This window comes from Bactrocera latifrons, unplaced genomic scaffold (genome assembly GCF_001853355.1).
Source record: "Bactrocera latifrons isolate USDA-ARS-PBARC rearing strain unplaced genomic scaffold, ASM185335v1 scaffold_206, whole genome shotgun sequence".
NCBI classification, from domain to species: domain Eukaryota; kingdom Metazoa; phylum Arthropoda; class Insecta; order Diptera; family Tephritidae; genus Bactrocera; species Bactrocera latifrons.
Window position 1 is genome coordinate 502,424 of NW_017535586.1, and position 21,288 is coordinate 523,711.

General features: G+C 36.8%; 1 protein-coding gene across 6 annotated transcripts in view; it reads right to left on the minus strand.

The window, feature by feature from the left end:
• Nucleotides 1-21,288, minus strand: part of LOC108968194 — a 61,682-nt gene that overhangs the window by 36,190 nt on the left and 4,204 nt on the right. The window lies entirely within an intron of this gene.

Consider the following 21,288-nt stretch of genomic DNA (forward strand, 5'->3'; position numbering starts at 1 on the left):
ATTGGCGCCACGTAGCGAAAAGAAGAAACGACTGGCGCGCTGTTGTTAACTCGGCTATAATCGCGTAAGCGGTGTCTACGCCAATCAAGAAGAAGAAGAATGTCCAAGGAATAAAATAATGTTTTAGGATTATAAGATATTCCAGAAAAAACGGTTGTATGGTAACCTAATTGGTGAAAAGGGTTTTAAGCTGAAGAACAAAATGCCTCAAAAACCCAAATTACTTTGATTTCTAGATTCGATGGCGCAGTGCTCACAATCATGTATAAAGTATGGCTAAGGTTTCATTAATTCGATACGCATCTTCATCGGTTCATTTAGTTTCATTTGCATTCACCAATTCAATCTTTATTGAACCAAATCATCATAATTCTTATTCTCTGGATTTCTCTTACAGGAAGTGTACATAAGTATGCATGCACATAAATACATATGTATATACCTATGTACATATATGCAAACAAATAAAAATTATGAATTGGAGAACAATTGCTAAACAAGCATTTATTTCTAATGGAATACTCTTCATCAGCGAAGGAGAAATAAACAAATCGTGCAAGCTATTCTTTGCATCACTTCGATTGGCCAGCTAGCATGGAAAATAAGCTGCAATAAAACAATCACTGCAAATATACATAAACAAAGAGCTTATTAAAAATTGACTTGAAGAGAGAATTAAAAATTTAAAAGTGCATAAATAAAGGAACGCCGGTTTTGGGAAGTGCTTTGATTATTTGATGAGTATCGCTATGCCAACAACAACAGATACAAAAATATTTTACAAAGTGACTATAGGATTTACTAGCTTACAATCGGGTTATATGAAAGCAGTCAGCACGAGCATTTAATTAAATATCAGCTCTCTCCCAGCTGATATTTCTTAGCGTTAAAAGTAATTATAGCAAATAATTATTTTACAAAAGTCTAGATTTTTCTTAAATTATAATTCCTCACGATATTTAAACTGTACGCGCGCTAATGAATGAGATATTGCTCTCCAGGATTAACTTATCTTAAGTTACTCATACGCAATGACGCACTTATACTAAGCTATGAAAAATTATACACCTACACATGGACGCCTCCACGTTTTCGGATGTGTGCCAAATTATTGGGTCAGTTTAAAGCATATATTATGACGGAAATGACAAAACCTATTCGTAACAACAATTTTAATTTTTTAGCCATCTGTTGACGCATGCACCGTAAAAATGAAATTCACAACTATCGACTGATTAACATTTTAGATTATTATATTTATTTATTTCAGCTGGACTTGAAGATCCTCCAATAAAGTTTAATGCATGTCTCAATGAAATGAACATTGACCAAGTCAATTCCTATTTGGGCGCAGACATATACATACATTTGTATGCATGTATTTATGTAAACAAACGTATATATGACCCGGTTTCCAGACCTCTTGCCCGTCCATTTGTCATAGAGCAGCAAAACCAGCAGTGAAGCGTTTGTCTGGCTCTCATGCATACACAACCGTTACTACAGTACATTTACTTTACAAAACACATATATACTTACATATATTGGGCAATAGGACAATATAATGTATATTACATGCAACAGGGATTGACGATAACTGATTTCGGTCGGCGATGAAGATCTAAAATTTCTGTGCGAAATTACACTTTAAGTACCATGCACATAAATATGCATACATATGTACATGCATAAGTTGGTACCCTCCCACGGTTAACAAATATTGCCCATACATTCATGTAAATATGTACTTGTGAGTGCCTTTCGAAATGCATAGCTATAAACCAGTATAGTACCTGGAATGAGGGTGCAATGCGTGGGCGTCTGTTGAATAAAGCTTAACTATGTGTGTATGTATAATATGTATTCATGAAGACGAGGTAGACAGGCAAAATGAGGGCAACTCCCAATGTTGCTGCATTCGCTGATTATCAAGAGCAGAGACTGTACGGGGCCTCTTAACAGGACATTAGGGTGTGGTTTGTTTTGTAGGTGTGTGTGTGTATTGTCATATGTGGTGGAGCGGCGTGAGGTGGGGTTGCGGTAGGTTGGGCTTGCGTTGAAATGTGGAGCGGTGAAAGGTTGGAGGTGCAATACCACTGGAAATGTAGGCCAAACTACGGGTAAACAACAGCACCAGGCGGAAGTTCATACACTATCGCAAATCATCCAAGCAGAAAGTGCAAAAAACACTCTTAACACTCTTTTATACCAATATACATGCATGCAGCGGCATAGCACGAAATAGCAAAAACAACTTTTGCTATAAACAGTGACAAGAATGAACAGAAGCAGATGATGTGGTCCACCTGTGTGCTTTAGTGGTTAAGCGAGCAAGTATGTGCATTTATCGATCCGCGGTTAGACAAGGGTTGTACTAAGTTAACCAGCACTGCTCAGCCCACAACAACTAAAGATAAATCTGGTGAAACTTAAGAAAAATTAACGATCAACAGCGATTGTTACTGATCGAGGTGAAACTCTCAATTGGTACTCTTCGAGAAGCATTCTACTAAGCTACAGAAATTAAGTCACTAATTCCACTAATTTGTAGTACTGATGCATACACCACTATAAGTAATTGGCGGATATCTCTGCAGGGTATATACAATACAACACATATGTTTTAGAAAAGCTTTGCTGAAATTGTTGAAACTGGGCCAGCGGATTGAATAGAAACTGTATAAAGGGACAACGAAGAGTATTGCGAAAAGCACACAAACATAAGTAAATACGGTATTTCCATCTACGAGAATTTTAATAGTTTTACAGTACTCTGCCAGAGATGGAGAACGTTTAATATCGTTTACGTTCGGTTGGTTGGACTTCGAGGATCTATCTCGGTTTATAAACAAAAAAAAATTATTGTAATCTATGTATAGATATGTGGCAACTCCGACGACCGATCATAAATGCTGACACATGCTTAACTGTGTTTGGCTAAATCGCAGTCAAATTGCTATGACATCAGGTAAATTTTGGCTCTTCGAAGCGATAGCAGCAGCAGCTCCACTGCGTGAAAACTGTAAATGGAATAATTATGTATATGGTTCTACGTGGGCTTGTTTACGGTTTGTTGAAGGCCAAAAGTCCGCCGCTGCTACGTCGATGTCACGAGATGGAACCACGACTCATTTGTGCCTGACAATAGTGGGCACTCTGCATCGGGAACACTCTTGGCGATACTTATTTCTTTAGTTTAAAAAATACGAATAGACATTAGCGTTGTTGAAATGAATATGGAAAGAAAATCGGTTGCACATATCGGCTCATCATCAATGAGCAACGCAGTAGCAACGAACTATCGCCAATTGTCAACTAGTCTTGACGTTAGTTGGCAATGACAATAAAACATGGCCAACAACAAGCGAACCCTACCTTCCGAAATCACAACACAATGAGCGAGTACTGTAACACAAATACCCATGCACTTTGACGTGGCCTTGCGCCGATTGGTGAAAAATACTACAATAAAGCCGCGTACAAACATGTGAATATGCCATATGTGTATATCACCGCAGTGAAGGTAGCCACGACGGTATTCTTTTTTGTACTGCATTAAGAAAAGAAACCTATCGAAACCGACTAACAGCCGAGTAGTCACGGCACTCTACATTTTACAATGCCACAGTGCAGAAACGTGCAGCAACCAGCACAAATCAAGCGGCAAGACCACCAGACTCTATAACAAAACCAGTCGACACTTGTGCGACGCAAGTGGGTGGGCCATCACCGTTGAACGTTCATCGCTATTGCGGATATCAGTTTTCTGCAATCATTACTGTACGAATACTTCGCTGGCACACGGTAGAAGCGGGCCATTTATATGGCGGCGGAGCAAGTGTGCACTAGCTTCAACTCGTGATTTATATGTGTGTTCACTTGGGCACCTTGAACGTGTTCCAAATTTTAATTTAAGCACATGGCATTTGAAACGAACTATTTTGTCTTTGCCATTCCTGCTGTTGCTACATTTTGCCGGACCGATTAATGTTTGCAATATATGCAAATGCAATTGTTTTTCTCCACTTCTGCATATTGTTGTCACTGCACTTCTGTTTTCATTCACTTTTGTCGTTATTCCACATGAGTGCAATGAATTTGAGCAGAAACAGAAGTCGGGTTCAACAGACTTTTGGAACGCCGCCACACACACACACACATACATCTATAGAAATATTTGTATGTGAGGTAAATAAGTAATAATTTAGTTGGTTAGCATGACGATTCGTTATGCGCACTTTTGACGGTAATCTGCGGTGTTCTCCTCTATTTTTACCGCTATTAGTGAATATGAATCACACATACACACTTACGACGGTGAAATAGAAAATGTTTTTATATCCTGGAACCAAAGGAGCAGCCAATCGTCCAATACAAGGTGATGATCATCGCATGTTATAAACACAAAGTGTTCATCTATATTATAAAATAAATGTATTTATACAATTATATGACTCTTTTTAGTAGTTTTTTCTTTACTTAGCAATTATAGGAGATAGAGCCTCACACGCTACAAATGGAGCTACTTTTAAAGGCAGTTGGCTGCAGCAGTCTGGGCGTTGCATATTAATTTTTTTTGGAGGGGGAACCATCTAAAAACAACAAGAAGTGTATATTTAAGAATTTTAAACTAAACCCCCCCAAAAGTAGAAAAGTTTCTCTCAATTAGCTCCCTCAAAGCCAACAAGTTAAATACAAAAATAGTGAGAGATGCATAAAAACTTTCAAATCCACCATAACTCCGACTTCAAAGCAGTAAAGGGGCATGCAACCAATTTGTTTATTACACAAAGCGGCCAAATGCGCTGCGTGCCACTTTATGCGACGCTCTCAAAGGTGATCGTATGGCTTTGACAATTTGGCGAGCGCACCAAAGCGATGTTGTCTCAAAGCCATGCCGTGTGGAGCGCTTTGCAGAAAGCGTGCAAAATATAAAAATCTGTTTGAAAAACTGGTGTAAATCCGAATTTGAGGAAGCAACGGTAGGCAATTGAGCCATGACTCACTTGTTGTTGCTTTTACCTTCTAAACTGCTACCACAAAGGCGTCAAAGAGTCAATGCATACAAAGCGCTCCTAACAAATAAACTACAGCAAACAAAACACTTTCACAACCAAAACTGCAGCTTGAAAATGTGCGACAAAAGGTACGGTTCCAGACCTTTGATAACAAAGCTAAGCCATGAATGACGCTTTGGGAAACCACCGAGTAGCTTACACAATCGCATATACAAATATATGTGCGTGTGCGTCTCTTTTGAAGCATTTTCAACGCAGACATTTGCACGAAAAGCATTGAGTGCACCCTATGCCAGTTTGGCAATAAGTTTTTAACAAGCCATATGCTTGAATTTTTATCCTTATGTACGTCATTTTAACGCTATTAGTTAAAACCCGTGCATTGAAGTCTTCGACTTTAGCAAGCACGCACCTGTTTATAAACTTAAGTATATTTTTGGTCAAAAAATTTTTCTCCATTTTATGGTGCATTACTAGAGTAATTCTGAAAATATAGAGACCTGCAAGTTTTACGCAACCTTATATCAGAGTTATATTAGAAGGTTTGTCATTGCGTCGGAAATCGAACTCAAGTCTTTCAAAGTGGTATATGTATACACACTGAGTGATATACACAACTGTATATATGTATATTTGTATGTTACATATGTATATAGATATGAACACCTACTAAGCATCACGGCGCTCTTTCGTTCATCTCATACGGCGACAGACTTATATAAATTGCACTACTTGGTTGCATTTTTGTTTTAATCACAGACTTCAACATAGGTCGCTACTACCTCGGACGCATTACTCATGCGCTAAATTTAGGGATAAACTTCGACTGTGGCGACAACTCAAAAGATACATATTTTGCAGAGAAACCGAATAATTGCAATTAGTAAGGCGAGCGTCTGCTAGCAACTGACAGCAGCACATCAATTCGCATCCAAACGTGGACTAACGACGCGGGCTACACACAAACAGCACTGCAGACGTGACAACATCGGTAGGAGCAATGCTAAAATGAAAAATAAAACAAAAGCAAAACCGAAACCGAAACCGAATGAACGGTAGTCGCTGTCAACAAAGCATGTTTGCAATTAATGTCCACAATTTATTTCGGTCGCAAACGTAGAAGAGATGAGCCACCGAAGCACAGCGGCATTCAGCATACAATAACAAAATGTAGGCAAAGACAAAAAGTCACATGTGCAATAGCAGCAATAATAACTGAAGCATCGGCAGAACTGCGAACGATGATGTCGCCTCCACCTGCTACTGCCATTTCCCCCTACGACAGCGCAACATCTACAAAGCAACAAGAAATTCTGCTAATATTTCTTTTAAATCGAGCTAAAAAACGGAGAACCATCAAAACATATTGATGCGGTTGTTTTTGTGTGAAAAAGTAAGAGCAGACAACTGATAAATCATAGCAAATGGCCACAAGCAAGTACAAGCGACGCCAAAAAGTGCTCCCTACTCCATGGTGGATAAAGGATTGGGTCTAGCTAAGTCAAAATCAAAAATTCTAATCACAGTTATTTATTTAAAACCATAAAACGCTTGAGTTGAAATTAGTTGAAAACTTTAAAAATAGTTATTCAATAAATCCTCACATACAATTGTAGGATTATGTTGATATGTCCATAGAGGACAAGATGCCTGCAAAGAAAGTTAATTCATATTTTATTAAGTGCTAACTTTTTCATGATTGCATGTTCTTAACTTTATCAACATTCGTACTCATACATACATGTACATATCTGTATGCTATAGTGTCAATGATAAAGAACGGAGCACAACTGTTACCACATTAGAGCCCATTGATTTGCTCCATCGCCTTCCGGGTATGCTCAATAATGCACCAAATTTCAAAGCAAGATTTAGAACAGGGTAACATCAACTAATATAAATTTGTCTTCGTTGCAACCACGAAAGAGCTTAATCTTAGGCATACTCAACATCCACCATATAAATACGTACATATTTATGTATGTATGTATACATGTAAATTTAAATACATGAACTCACATACATATTGTACCTAACCTACGACAATCAAAAATTAATTGAGAAAAGGAAACAACATACACATGTTTGTGTAGATGTATGCAAACGCATTTGTATGTGGCCATACACGCGTGCGCTTTATGCGCCTAATTGACATGCAGGGCACACACTTCCCGCCTCGCAAACACTCGATCAAAATGAACACAAACGCACGCTACAAGTAAAGAAAGTCAAAACTTTGTTGGCGAGGGAAAGGGCAAACGCAATTGAAAACCGACGACTTTAATGTGGTGTCAAGTTGCGAGTTGCATATTACAAGTTGCAATGCCATTTAAATTATGCGAACAAACAAGCAGATCTGTTCGTACCCCGCGGTGTCAAAGTAGTCAGGGAAAATATTAGATCCCCCGAAAATCGAAATCGAACTTGTCAAATAATGTTTAGCATAGAACGGGTTTTTTTCAATACAGACAAAGTGATTAATATTAAAAAACATGACATTATTGGATTATTAAGTTAAATACAAAACTAGCTTGCATGGAAAGTGACACCGGCTAATTAGTAGGACTTGTGTCATCCACTAGTTTTGAAATGGCTGGAGTTGTAACTAGTTGAATTGACAATACATTTCCGCCAGAAGTACATTATGTATGAATTCTAAACTAAATATTTCTGTACACATACATTTATATGTAAACACAACCATGCAACTACCACACTTATATTATATTTGCAAATGTCGGCTCAGCTTATACATACATTAGAGTCTTCTAAACTTGCGCCTGATCGTTTCTTGTCGAACAGTCGATGGAGGTACACAATGGTTCAACCATGTTCAAAACCAAATAATAAAAAAGATAGAGTGAAAAGTCAGCTACAATGTCCACATTTGAAATTATGGCTTGCCGCCTTCAATTGACTCGCTGACTGAATCCCAACACGCAAATGCCTTAAGGAGAAGTCAGCTCTGGAAAAACAAACAGCGAAACCCAACAGTACAACAGAACTGAAAGAGCTGGGCTGACAGACAGCACAAGCAGTGGCAAATATTGCCAACATCGATAAACACTGTAGCGATAGGCAATATTCTGGGGGTGTGTAATACCAACGGCTGCCAGGTCCCGCTGCATGATTGCCTTGTCGGCTGTCTGGTCGAATGGCGGTCTTCTACGCAATAAAAAATGTCCATGACAGCTGCGCTGGCCGCATCCCTCCGCGCTCCGCGTTCGGCGTTGTCAACCAATGGTGATGGTTATATTGGTTTGAACGGGTGCAATGACGATCGCACGACAAGAACTGCGCCTCGAAAGCCAACAGCAACATCAAATGTGGCAGCAGCAACACGACAACAGCATATTAGTTGCTTGAGCCGTATTTGTGTCGTTTGAGTATTCTGTCTTTATCTCTCACACCAATGTTATTATTGTTTTGCTGTCATATCAGTATTGTAAAGCGCGGACAATGACCAGCCAATGACCTATCGCTTACTCGAGTATTATTAGCATTTTAACGTATCGCATGAAAACGATTAGCATTAACGTCACTCTTTGAGTCTCGCCCCTACCCCTTGCCTTACGACTCTAACTACTTATCTGCTCTCTTCTTTGCGAATGCGTGGATTCTACTAAATTAAAACACTGATCAGACTATACGAGCTTAGCTTATTAAGCTTGGCTTATGCGACGATCACTCAAATGATCACTCTCAGGGCACTGAGTATATTGAGTTTTAAACGCGTTGCTTTTTGGCTCCAATACTTTTTAAACTACGTTGAAAAAATGCCTGCAAACGATTTCGCAAACTCTTTATAATAAATCTCTAATCCCTGGGCCGTAGTGTTAGTAGTAATGTATTGTTAACAAACCTGAGCTCTCAAATACTGCTTTACCAACGATCTATGGTTATGTTAGAGTGCTTCAGAAAGTCACTAAAAAAAGTTGATACATCGTTTTAATAATCTTATTTTAGGCGTACATAAGCTGACAAAAGTGTTATGTGAGGCACACAATGCTCGCGACAGACTGCAGCAGCACGACAGTGAACTGAAAAGGGCGTTGTGAATCCTACTACATCAACGTTTGTGAGAGGGCAGCAACATAACAATGGCCGGCATGTACACAAAACAACGCAGTTGTCCATTTTGCGTATACACAATATCGTTGTGGCCATACTAATTCCTTGCACTTCAAGGAAATTTTAATGTTTTGTTCAAAGTGAAATTTTTAAGCAAAAAATAAGTAAATAAGTAAATTTATTTGTTTTAAATTATCAATTGTTATTATAAATGATATAACAGAGCTATTTTATGCTTTTATTTGTAAAATAACGTCAGGTTTGTTAGAGCTTTGAGTAATTTTACATTTTACATATTAGTGGCATCACCACTCTACCTCATCTCTCTATCTTCCATTCCACTGTCAACCCTACTGTCGTTGGCAAATATAGGATCAAATTGAAGTTAGCGAGAACGACAACTGTCGGCCTGCCGTCGTGCAGTCGTGCAGCTGTCAAAATAAGTCCGTCCATAAGAACGTGTGTATTTTAATATTTGACAGATGTCGTTTGCAGTCTGTCGCGAGCATTGTATTCCACACATTATACGATGTCAAAATTTTTTATCGTTTGCAAGTGTGTGTTATTTTTTTATTTTTACTTTGGTATTTAGACGTCCATGAAAATTAAAATGTAAACAACTAGGCGATTTGTGAAGAAATTTGCTAAACGGCGTCGCAAAGCAGCGAATCGAATAACGTTAAGCAGATTGTTAACAACGAAGTTGCATTCGTTGATATTAGTCTAAGCACAAATCGCATAAGCGTCTTTAAAGAGCTTTTGATGCTTAATACATAAATATAATATATGTGTGCATGTAACAGCATTTCACTACTCATACATACGAGCATATACAGATATATCCACGAATGCTCATATACATACATACATACATGTGCGACAAACAGCCACCAGTTTAACTGGGTTCAGCTCGAGTGGCTGTTATTTATTTGCATACGCAATGTGTTTAATTGACGACAGCAACCGTTTATCTTCTCCACAATAATTTTACGATTTCAGGTGTTTGAAAATACATACATATTATAATGTGTATATACTTATGTATAAACGTTTGTGTGTATATGTTTGTGCTCTGCTCAAGCGACTAAGTCTTCTTATCAACTCTTCTAATTGCATGTGGTAATGCATATCTTTGTGTGTAAGTAAATACATAAATACTACGTTGATAAATACATACATACGCATGTTTTTGTGAATTGACAGAAAAATTATTACACTTTGGCAATGTCGTCTCAGAACTTCAACCTGTTTGTGGAGCTAATAATATATTTGCAGGTATTTGCACTGAATTTATATAAGAAAGTTAACTCACACATGCATTCACTATTTATCTATTTTTTATTGAATCTGTGAAAAAGGGTTTCTTAAAATTTTCTCTTAAAAAAAACGAAAACACTCGACAAGCTCACATAACAGCTTTGAGAACAGGTATCAGTAACCTTCGGGACAGTGAAGGCCGATGAGCCAAAACTGAATTCCATCAAAATTATTCTTACACAATTAAAGGTTAGCAATAAATAAAACAGAACAATATTAAAAAGTTTGGACCCTTCTGTCATTGCTAAAGAGATTAAGACAGTGGCTGTTTATGATTCCAGAGCGTCGCAAATCATCAATTATTAAAAGAATATTCTACTGTGAATCGGTCATAGTACTAAAACAAATATACGAGGCATCTCACTGGCCTCAAAAATTCTTGATAACAACCATAAATGACAAACTAGTCCAAAAAATGCGAAAATTAATTATTTATAAGCTATTTCACCTAAATTTCTTTGTTTCTGTTCTAAACTAGTATAAATCCGATATATTTTTAAGCGAAATCTGGCAATAGATGTCTCAAGCAATCAGTTGCTTGGATGACCATAGGTGTAACCATAAAAACGCATTTAGAAAAATCTAATTTTTATCAAAGGGACAAATTATAAAAGAAATCAAAGGAGAAAACAACTTAAATCAAAATAAAACATACATTAATATACATGAGTACATACTAGCCTGTTATTCGATTAATAAATATATTATATTGGTAGATAATGAAAGCACTGAAAAGTGTCAAACTAATAAAATCTTGGAACAAGTCCAGCTATCAGCCACAGCAAAGAAATAATCGCAACACTAAGCATTTAACAATACAGTAAAGAAAATAACGGAAATGTGCAAACGAATAGCGCCACAACGCCTAACACACCGACCACTTAGAGAGTCGTTTAACGGGCTACACCGTCAAATTTGTTTACACATACACATATAAACTGAGAAGCAACTTGCTTATCAGCTGGAATAATGACCAAATAAGAGAGCCAACCTTGATACATTGAATGCATTTTTAACAACTTTTGGTTCCAGAAAGTTTATAAATTTCGTTTATTAGCAATTATTGGATGCTCACAACGTTTATCTTATGTGGTACCACTCTCAATAAAGTCGACACGACCTGTAGCTTGGATTCGTACTTTTTTCATTGTCTCCAAGCATTATGTACTGAATACGAAATTAGACAGTCAAAGAGCGAAAAACCCGAATATTATTGTTAATAAAACCAGTAACAACGGACTTTTAGCCCTGTATATAGTATATTAAAATTCTATTACTTATGTACAACATGTTCCGGTGATCGTTGACAGCGTTTACTATACTGTCAAGAAACTACGAGCACAGCAACCATATAAATATCCAGTAATCCGCGACGAAAGGAGTAATAGTAATTGTATTGTGCATACATACACTTACGTATGTTAGTAGTAATGCAGTTTGGAGATGGTACCCTTCGTTCATAATAAAAACGCGTCATTGCTATGACAACGAACAACACCGCCGATGCCGATGTGGGGGAGACCAAAGAGGTGGCAGGCGTTTCCGACTACTTCAGCGCGCACGAACACGTTTTGCAACGAAAGGGTAGCAAAAGCCAACCCGAAAGAAGTAGATAAGTGGCAGACGTTGCAGATGGATAGAGCAAGTTTGAGAGTTCTCACTGCAGGGCATGTCCTAACGAAGGAGTCTTTAACCTTTCAAGGATTTTCAAGCTCACACCTCACACGCTTATTTCCAAATACACATACATGCATACATATATAGTCACATGTCGAAACGGATGCGCTATGCAATATGTTGAATGTACATACATACATATGTGCATATGTGTGTGTGCACTTAAGCAGAACGTAAACCCTACATGAGCTTAAACAGTGAGTAAGTTGAGTGGCAAAGTGAGTGCATAGTCCAAGTACGAAGTTGACTAGTAAAAATGTGCAAAAGAAGGGGTTTGATGTCCTGATAATTCCGACCGTTGGTCCACAACTGGAAATCGTACATTGGGCGTGAAAAAAATAACTTACAATAACAGTATGTAAAGTAATAGAAGGCATAAATTTATCAGTAATACCTCGGAAAAAATCATGAAATTTCGATAAGTTATTACCCCATGTCTGTGATGAGATTTTTGAAGATGTCATCTCAATCTTTATTCATTCATGTCTTATCATTTGCAAAACCTGAGAAGGAAGTTAAAAACTCAAAAATTCTGTTGTCTAATTTGCGGTAGGAAAAATCCCACTACCGCCCTAAAAATAACACAGGTTTATATAGAAATACTTGACAATTAGGGGAGAATAGGCAACCATAAAAGAGGATTCTTACGCTTTCCAAAAGTGAATGACAGAAGCTTAAAGGTTTTCGAATTAAAATTGTATATCAAAGAATATTGCTTAAAGTATGTACATATTCCTACGATTAGAAGAGGATTGTGCGACTAAAATAAATGGCCCCTTGTTTGCTTGCACTAAACACCGCTTCGTGCAAGTCGAACATTTTGTTATAGATATTTCTATAGATGTAGCTACGAATGTGCATTCATATTTTTATGCAGTAAATATTCAAGAGCTCATGTGTTCGCAGTTTGTAGTATCGCTTAAGGGTGAGATAAGGCATCGCAGATGAATTAAGATAAAAGAAAGAGAAGCTACGCACTTTCGTCAATATTTACATCAGGCGTAATTATAATATGACCATGCTATTCAAAGGGGTGCGCCGACACTCACATGCATACATGCAAACAAAAATGTACAAATGAAATCCTTAAACAACTTCTCGCACAATTACAGAAAAAAGATGACGGCTCCTTACAAAATGGGGTGGAATTATTTATATCCTTTGACTCCGAGATGAATGCAATTAAAAGAAAAGGAATAAAATATTGTTAAAACAAGAAAGCTAAAGTAATACTTGAGGAAACTGTAAAGCCTGAAATGTTGTAATAGTCCTATTAACATCTAAACTTTACCAATTAGAAGATAGTTGATCTGCCAGTCCCACAGGGAAATGTCGACGGTGTTAAAATTAAATAGAATGAATGGAACATGTCTTAAGACAAAGTTAAAGAGAACTGGAAGGTTTAGTTAATAGTTAAATATCAACATACATATGTATATACACAAACATCTACAATATTGGCAGTCAGTTCCCTTCCATTCCTGTTGCATTAGCATATTGAAAATCGCCGCCAACTACTGTCATAGGCCTCTGAAGTGGGCGGAGACAAAAAATATGAATTTATTGAAAGTATCAAAAATATGAAAGGAAATATTCATACATACAAACAGGGGATTGTGGCGAAATATATAAAAAGAACCAAGTAAAAATTGTATGCGACAAATTAGAACGAGACAACACGTTCAACAGCAATGGTAGCAATGAAAAAGGAAACAAAAGTGAGACATGCAAGTGAAACAAACAAATTAAGAGACACATGTGTATGAGAATGCTCGATCAGGCCAAATATATTTTTCCACGAATACTTAATCTCCCTCAAAAATATATTAGATACTTTGTAACGGTAATATTTGCAGATTTAAGCAAATTCACATAAGACGTGTACACTTGAGTGTGAAAATGATTTTCATATTGCCTGTACTCTAAACCAAGTTCGGATAATGAATAAGGGAATGTTTACAAATTATAAAAAGGCTAAGCACTTTCGCCAATATAACCAAAGTGCGCGATATGTTAATATACGTACTAATGTATATACTATATATGCAACAAACATATGTAATACGACTGGTATGGACATTCAAAATATAGTCGCGATAAATAAAATTAAAAAAAGAAGAAATAATATTAAAAATAAATGTGTGTTTATGTTCCGTGTAGTACATTTTCAGTTCACCATAGTGAATTAAGGCGAAATGAACTTACATATTGTATATGTATGTATATACTAAGTATCTATGTATGTTCTTGATTCAATAACTTAAGAAACTAATGAAAAATGCATACGTTTGCACACTTCGTTAAACACTGTTGAATTTAATATTGTCTTATCGTATTATCGTACTTATTACCCGATTACGTTAAGCGCAAAGTTACCTGTCTTTTTCGGGAGGATGACGAGTAATTGCCGAGCCGACTTAAGAACAAATTGCATCTCAAAATTGCCAACAACAACACAGAGTGCCGATCACAGCAACCCCACAATAACAATATTAAATTGAAAACAAAAGCGTCGCTGGCATTGGGTTGACGTTTGTTTGATGGAATGCAGTTGCGCATATACAAACCAAGCTAAACGCCAACACTCTACCTTGCAAACATTTAAACTTATATAAATGTAAACGCAAAAGCTTTAATATTCAAACGGCACAACTACATTTGATTTGAAAATATTGCACTGCATTGCATATAGATATTTGCCTTACCAACTGCTGACTGCAGTCGCAAACAATTTTGCAACCACTACCAGCCACTACAGTTTCGCTCGCTGCCTTTTTATTTATGCCATAATTCTAAGGCGCACTGAAGCGCAAAAACAACAAACGAAGCTGGAGCAACCAGCCTCGACCTCCCCCGTCACTCTAGCAAAACTGACTTTGGAATTTATATGAACACCAGTAGCACTTGTAATATTAGACGCACCAGCAGCCGCCGCCTACATGGAACACTGCACTGTATGCATCACCATCATCATTAGCTAAATAATCATCACTCAGGGGCTATTATAAGGCAAGCATACAGCTGCACCCGCCGGTCAGCGAGCGACCGCTCCTTTCACTGATCACTGCATTTTACCGATTATCGTGTTTCGTCTTTTGACTGCAAAGGCTGCATTCCGAAGTTCCAGCACGCTAGCATGCCAGCATGTCTGCGTGCGAAAGTCATACAGTCCCTCACATACACACGTACATGTGTATGAATAGATATGTACATATATGTATATACATACGTACATATGTATATGGATCACTGTTACTTTTATCTATCAGTCTCCACTAAATAACGGCCTTGTTGTTGTTGCAATATTATTTGCTATTGCCAATGATTAGGCGCATTGTTGTTGCCTCTTGCTATACGGTAAGAATGCGAAATGTCAAGTTTCAGCTTACAACAGCAACTCGCAGCCAGTCCACCAAGTGGCTATATTAATTGACTTTACTATATTGTTAGTAAATATCAGTTAATACTATGCTGCAACATTCGATGACGATCGTTTCGCAGCGCAGTTGAGAAAGTGTTTGTTTATATGGCGATTTTTTTTACGTTTTGATCTGACAAACTGGATACTTAACGTCCAAATGGTTCCTTGTCCGAACTCGTAGAACGATGCATGTACGTATGTATATACATATGCTGGACAGATAGAGCAAGTCGTTTGACCCGATCGAAATAAATTCTAAAATGTTTTTTACAATAAACGGCCGGTCGGTATTAGATAACTAAGTCACCCAGATTTTATTTTTAAACTATTAAAGCAGTCCAATCTAAAGCAGTGAGAGGATATTGTTTTGATGTATTCACGGGTATAACCCGCTTAATTTCTAACTTTTTTATTGTAAAAATAATATGAATGTATAATTGTAGGAATATCCTGTACTAAAAATTAATCATACGCAATGGCAAATGCTCCTTTTTGAACACAAACAAAATATCAGAGTAGATCTAATCGACTCCCGCTAACGTAGTGTGCGCCCTGAGAATAAAGTCATCGTCGCTGCAACAATTAGTCTAACTAAGACACTGCTAAAGTCAACAGTAACAATGACGACAGCAAAGTTGCATTCACCAGCGTTATTTGTACTGTTTGTTCACTGCCCTTTATGTCATTTCGCTGTCGTGTGAGCCCATATGCGTCAGTGGTCGAGTGTGATGTGCAAATTCTTTCTGGAAATAATGCAACAGGAAGGCAACCGATGTACACATACGAGAACATTTGTATGACTACATACCAACAACATATGTGTGTGTGTAGTAGCATGAGCTTATCGCCAACTACTACACCATCAGTAGAGAAAGAGGTGCAGCAGAAAACGAGGTAAAGTATGCATTTTACAATTCTCTTCACAAATGAATACTAACCTATTACAAGTATTTTTCATTTTCTTATACTCCGGATTTTCTTCTCATTCGTAAAGGATCTTTGTGCAGTTGCACCGGTCAGCCAATAATTGAATAATATTAAGAAACCCAAATATAACTAAACAGGTTTTCACAATCGCCGATTCACCCTATTGATTTAGTGAATTGAAAGTCAATCAAAACTCTACCGTTACTATATATAGTTAAAACCTTTTTAAGTGGCTTTATTTATAAATATATGAACATTTGTAAATAACAGCATAAATAAAGATGCATACAGATCAAATATAAATAACTAAGTAAAACACTAAGTTAAATTTCAAGCAATTGCCGCCATTTTGACACCTAAGCGAATACCGCAGTTGTTTCGTACTTCCGTACTTAACGAATATGAAATGCAAATTGTATTATTTTTGCACTTTTCGTACAAATATTCAGCACATCAATGAATTTCGCACATATGTAAGCGTATGTATGTGTTTTCGCATATGGATGTTGACACTTGCTTTGTTGTCATTTGTGTTGTTATTCACACTTATTCCACTTTATTGTTTCCTCGCCGCTGTTATTCGATTTTCATTCGTTCAATTGTGATTTCTAGTGCGCGGCGCTTTAATTACTGTCGGCGGCAGTGACAGCAACACCGACAGCGACAGCAACAACGACACCAACCGGCGCGGGCTGGCTGATATTAGCAACTTTGCACTTCTGCATCAATTAGTTGCATTTGGCGTCACCCGCAAACAAATAAAATGCTAACCCCCTTTCATACATACATACCTTTATTTATGCATAAATACAAACCCATAATACATATGTATGTACATGCGTATGTATATAGACTTATTAATAAATTTTGCTATAATTCGGATGTTTCCCCGAACAAAGTGATTTCAGTCAGGAATTTCTAGCTGTAAAATATAAATGTATATTCTATAATTTTAGGCTCTTTTGCGGGTAAACATATATGTATGTGTGTCAATAGTGAAGACTATCAGCTGTGCTCACATATTATCGGCAAGTTGTTCATGTCATTTCTTTGTTATCTTTACATACGTATGCATGTATGTATTATATGCAAATGCATAAGCATGTACAGGTATATTATGTACTTACATATGTCCATATATAGATTGTGTGCAATTTGTTGGCTGTATGGCTAACACTTAAGCGTTAATTCGGCGTTAATTATTCGCACATTGATTTTGTGTTTAGGAAACTCCAAATGAGGGTCAAGCTAACTTCATATACATATATGCACAATACATATGCATATTACATACCCATGTATGCAGATGTCTTTTTAGATGACAAAGCAAACCGTGAACAAAATTTTAACATAAATTTGTTTATTTATATTTTTCTTCAGAATACATTATTGAGGACATAAGCATCACATAGCGGTAAAGAGGAAGATGAAATGAAATAGGTTAAAGTTATTGTCAAGTATACAAAACTAATTGAGTTGCAATTTCTGCATGTCAACATTCTCTTAATTACAGTACTTTTAGATACTTATACGCTAATAATTAGAATAAAATAAAGAAATTCAAAAACAACTAAGCCTCTTATCCTTCAACATTTCTTCTTTCAAAATAAGTCATAATAGTTATTAATGTTGGAATTGAAGAATATACTATTTTAGGTGTCAATTACTGTGTGTGAACGTTTTACTGCATTCACATGTATTCTGGCTATTATTTTGTCCTCCATATTGCTCGTCTACTTTGGCACTACTTCTATCTTATCTATGGTTGTTTATTATTAAACTCTTGTTAATATGTGCATGAATTGCACTCACACATTTGCATGTACATACATACATACATAAATGCCAAGTAATACGCATATTTCATAGTATATGTTTATTTAAATATGAATATGAATTTGCATTTCGACACTTTGCAAAAAAATTCTTTTAGATTAGTTATAATTCAGCGCCAGTTAAAAACCTTATACGATCCATAAATATTTTTCGATAATAAGTTCAATCCAAAACGCTTTTGTTTTTCAGATATAACAAATCTACATGGGTGGTCTACATATGTATGCCTTTATACTATTTTCATCGTTTTTATTTCTTATCAGTTTTGGCGCCGAAGTAAGGTTTTTACACTTCAGTGTGTGTGGTCACCCAACATATACTCGATCTTCACGCGCTAATCATGCAAAGTTGCTTAAATGTGTACATATGTGTATACACACCCATACCGTATATGAATACACGTACATAAATATTTTTTGCAATATTTGTGAATTCCTCGCCATAATAATATTAGTCGGGTAGAGTTTATTGTTTTAGTAAATATTCGTTGTTCGATTTCTGTTTCAACACGTATGGCTATTTTATTAGCCTCTTAATGGTTGGTACCTGAGGAGCATGCGAATAACATCACAACAATATCACGAGTGAAATCAATAAACCAAAACCGAAGACTATCGGAAAGTAACCTCACTATCATCGAATTCTTTGATACCAGTTGACTTCAAACAACCCAAAATCTTGCATTGCATTAATTTTTTAATTATTAACAATCTTCATCCGAAAATAGAAACAATCTACGAAGTTGCCTTCCAATGATGGATGCTATGAAACAAAAGGAACGACGCATAGTTGCGGAAGTAGTTAGCTAATTTACTTATTGARAAAAAACCGAAAGGTATTCCAAAAATGATTCGAACTTATCACAGCCACTGCAAACCGCCTTTTTAGTCTTCGGAAGGAAATATATAGAAGCGAAAGTTTCATTAAAATATAACATTCCCTTTCGAAATATGGAACTTGACCATTAAAACACATTAATTTCAAGATAATATTCATAAAAACTCAATGAAATCGAAATATGATTCAAACTTCTTGAGCATGGAGAGTAAGTAAGTACCTTCTTAACRGCTATATAAAATATTAGTTTCAGTAAAAAACGTTCCAAAAAGACACAACAATTGTCTCAAATGGCTGAAAGGGTCAATAAAGGAATAAGTTTAACTGGAATGATGTGAATTATTAGGCGAAAACTAGGCGAAAACTCGACGAAACATACACAAGCAGACGATTATGCCACAACTCAAGCAGACAACCAAATTTGTTGGCATACTTTTCAGCCCAGTATACAGATAAGTATGTATATGTAGACTTACTCTTTAATGTGAGTAGCAAGTATCAGCATGAAACCACACCTGTTTAATCGTTCGACGTGTCTCTGGCACTTGTAGTCATGAAGACCCGTTGCTGCTTGCAGATTGCAAAAAGAACAAAACGTAAACTTCGGCTGCATCGAAGCTATAATACCCTTCACAGATGCACTTCATTTACTAACTGTATAACTAGTGGTCCGATCTGAACAATAAGTTCAGATATTGTAGCCTGTACAGGGTATAATGCAGTAAACTGCAGCACGAGCTCAATAAAATCAAACACAAATGCACACACAGACATACATTAACAAGAGGAGTGACGTTGTTACATTAACATCAACAGAGCAAGCAGCTGTGGTGGATTAAGAACAAATCACGCTGAAGTCCACCTGCATTGGGAGTTTGTTTTCTGCTGCCAACCATTTATCCCTGGCACTTGCAGGTGTAGTTATGTACATTGGTTGTGATTTTGTTTGTCAAAACCTAATGAAATTACGAGAATTTGACATAACCGCGCTTTAAAACGAATTTCTGTAGTTTATAACAACTAATCTTCAACATCGATTTTCTTTCTGTTTAATTTAAATTACATTTCGTATTCCTGACAATTTAGAATTCCTTCTTGATTAATATTTCACTTTTCAACAGAACGAACTTATCAGGGAAGCACAGAGACTTGTACCCTAATTTAATGGGGAAAACAYTAATAGGTCGTCAATTAGTCTTATCAAATTGGAAATGGTTAAAACAATAATTGGATGAGATCAAGCGACCTATGTAATATCGTCAAACTGATGAATATTACTGAATTCATTAAACTGGAAGTGTCTGTAATTAGAACTCARCAAAAAAAAGTTCAGTTATTTTTGTACAAAACTCGCTTCGGCCTAGGTAGCTCTCAAAGACTGGTGTGCGTTGCAAAAACCAAAATACTCTCAGACTTTTTGTAGTAATGTAAATTGGATTCGAATCAAATAAAAAATCCAGAGCATGCAAAGTATCCTCACAAAACAAAAGCACTAAACTTGTCGGTCCGATACAAACGTTAACACAACGAATGCACAACCTGTACGAAAGTAATCGCTTCAACGAAATACGCGAATTGCCGTATAGTGCATTGGGCCGAACGAACGACTGATTGCCATACTGACGGTTAAAGTGTGGCAATAAAACCCAGTGGAAGTCACTGTCAGCGCTCGAAAAAGAATTACGGCCRTAAAGACAAAAAATCGCAAAAATAAACAACAATTGAGTCTAAGTTTGAAAACGTGTATCCGTTGRCCGACAGTCTGCTAGTCGCCGTCAATGGTGTTTCGCACGTTTTGCGTGTCTCTTTTGGTCTCCAATGGCTCAAGCTCGGTGAGCCTTAATCTAGTGTCTACTGTACATGCATTTGTGAGTATGTGGGGTTTGCTAGCTTCATCGGCAGTCTCCCCGACCTACACATACATATGTATTTATGTTTTCGAGAAATTTTGTTTGCATGTATTTACTTTGTGTATATGTAATCAGCATGTTCAAAGACGCTCGACCATACGTCGATATTTCAAGTTTATCTTCACAACTTTTTTTGTTGTCGAGATTACCCGTCTGTTGCTGTTTTTCTACTATTCTCTTTTTATTCATACACTATTGGTGTAGGTACGAGTACTTAATTGTTTTTTCTCCGTTTGCGAAATTTTTTGTTTTGACCGTTTGCGCTTGTGCACGC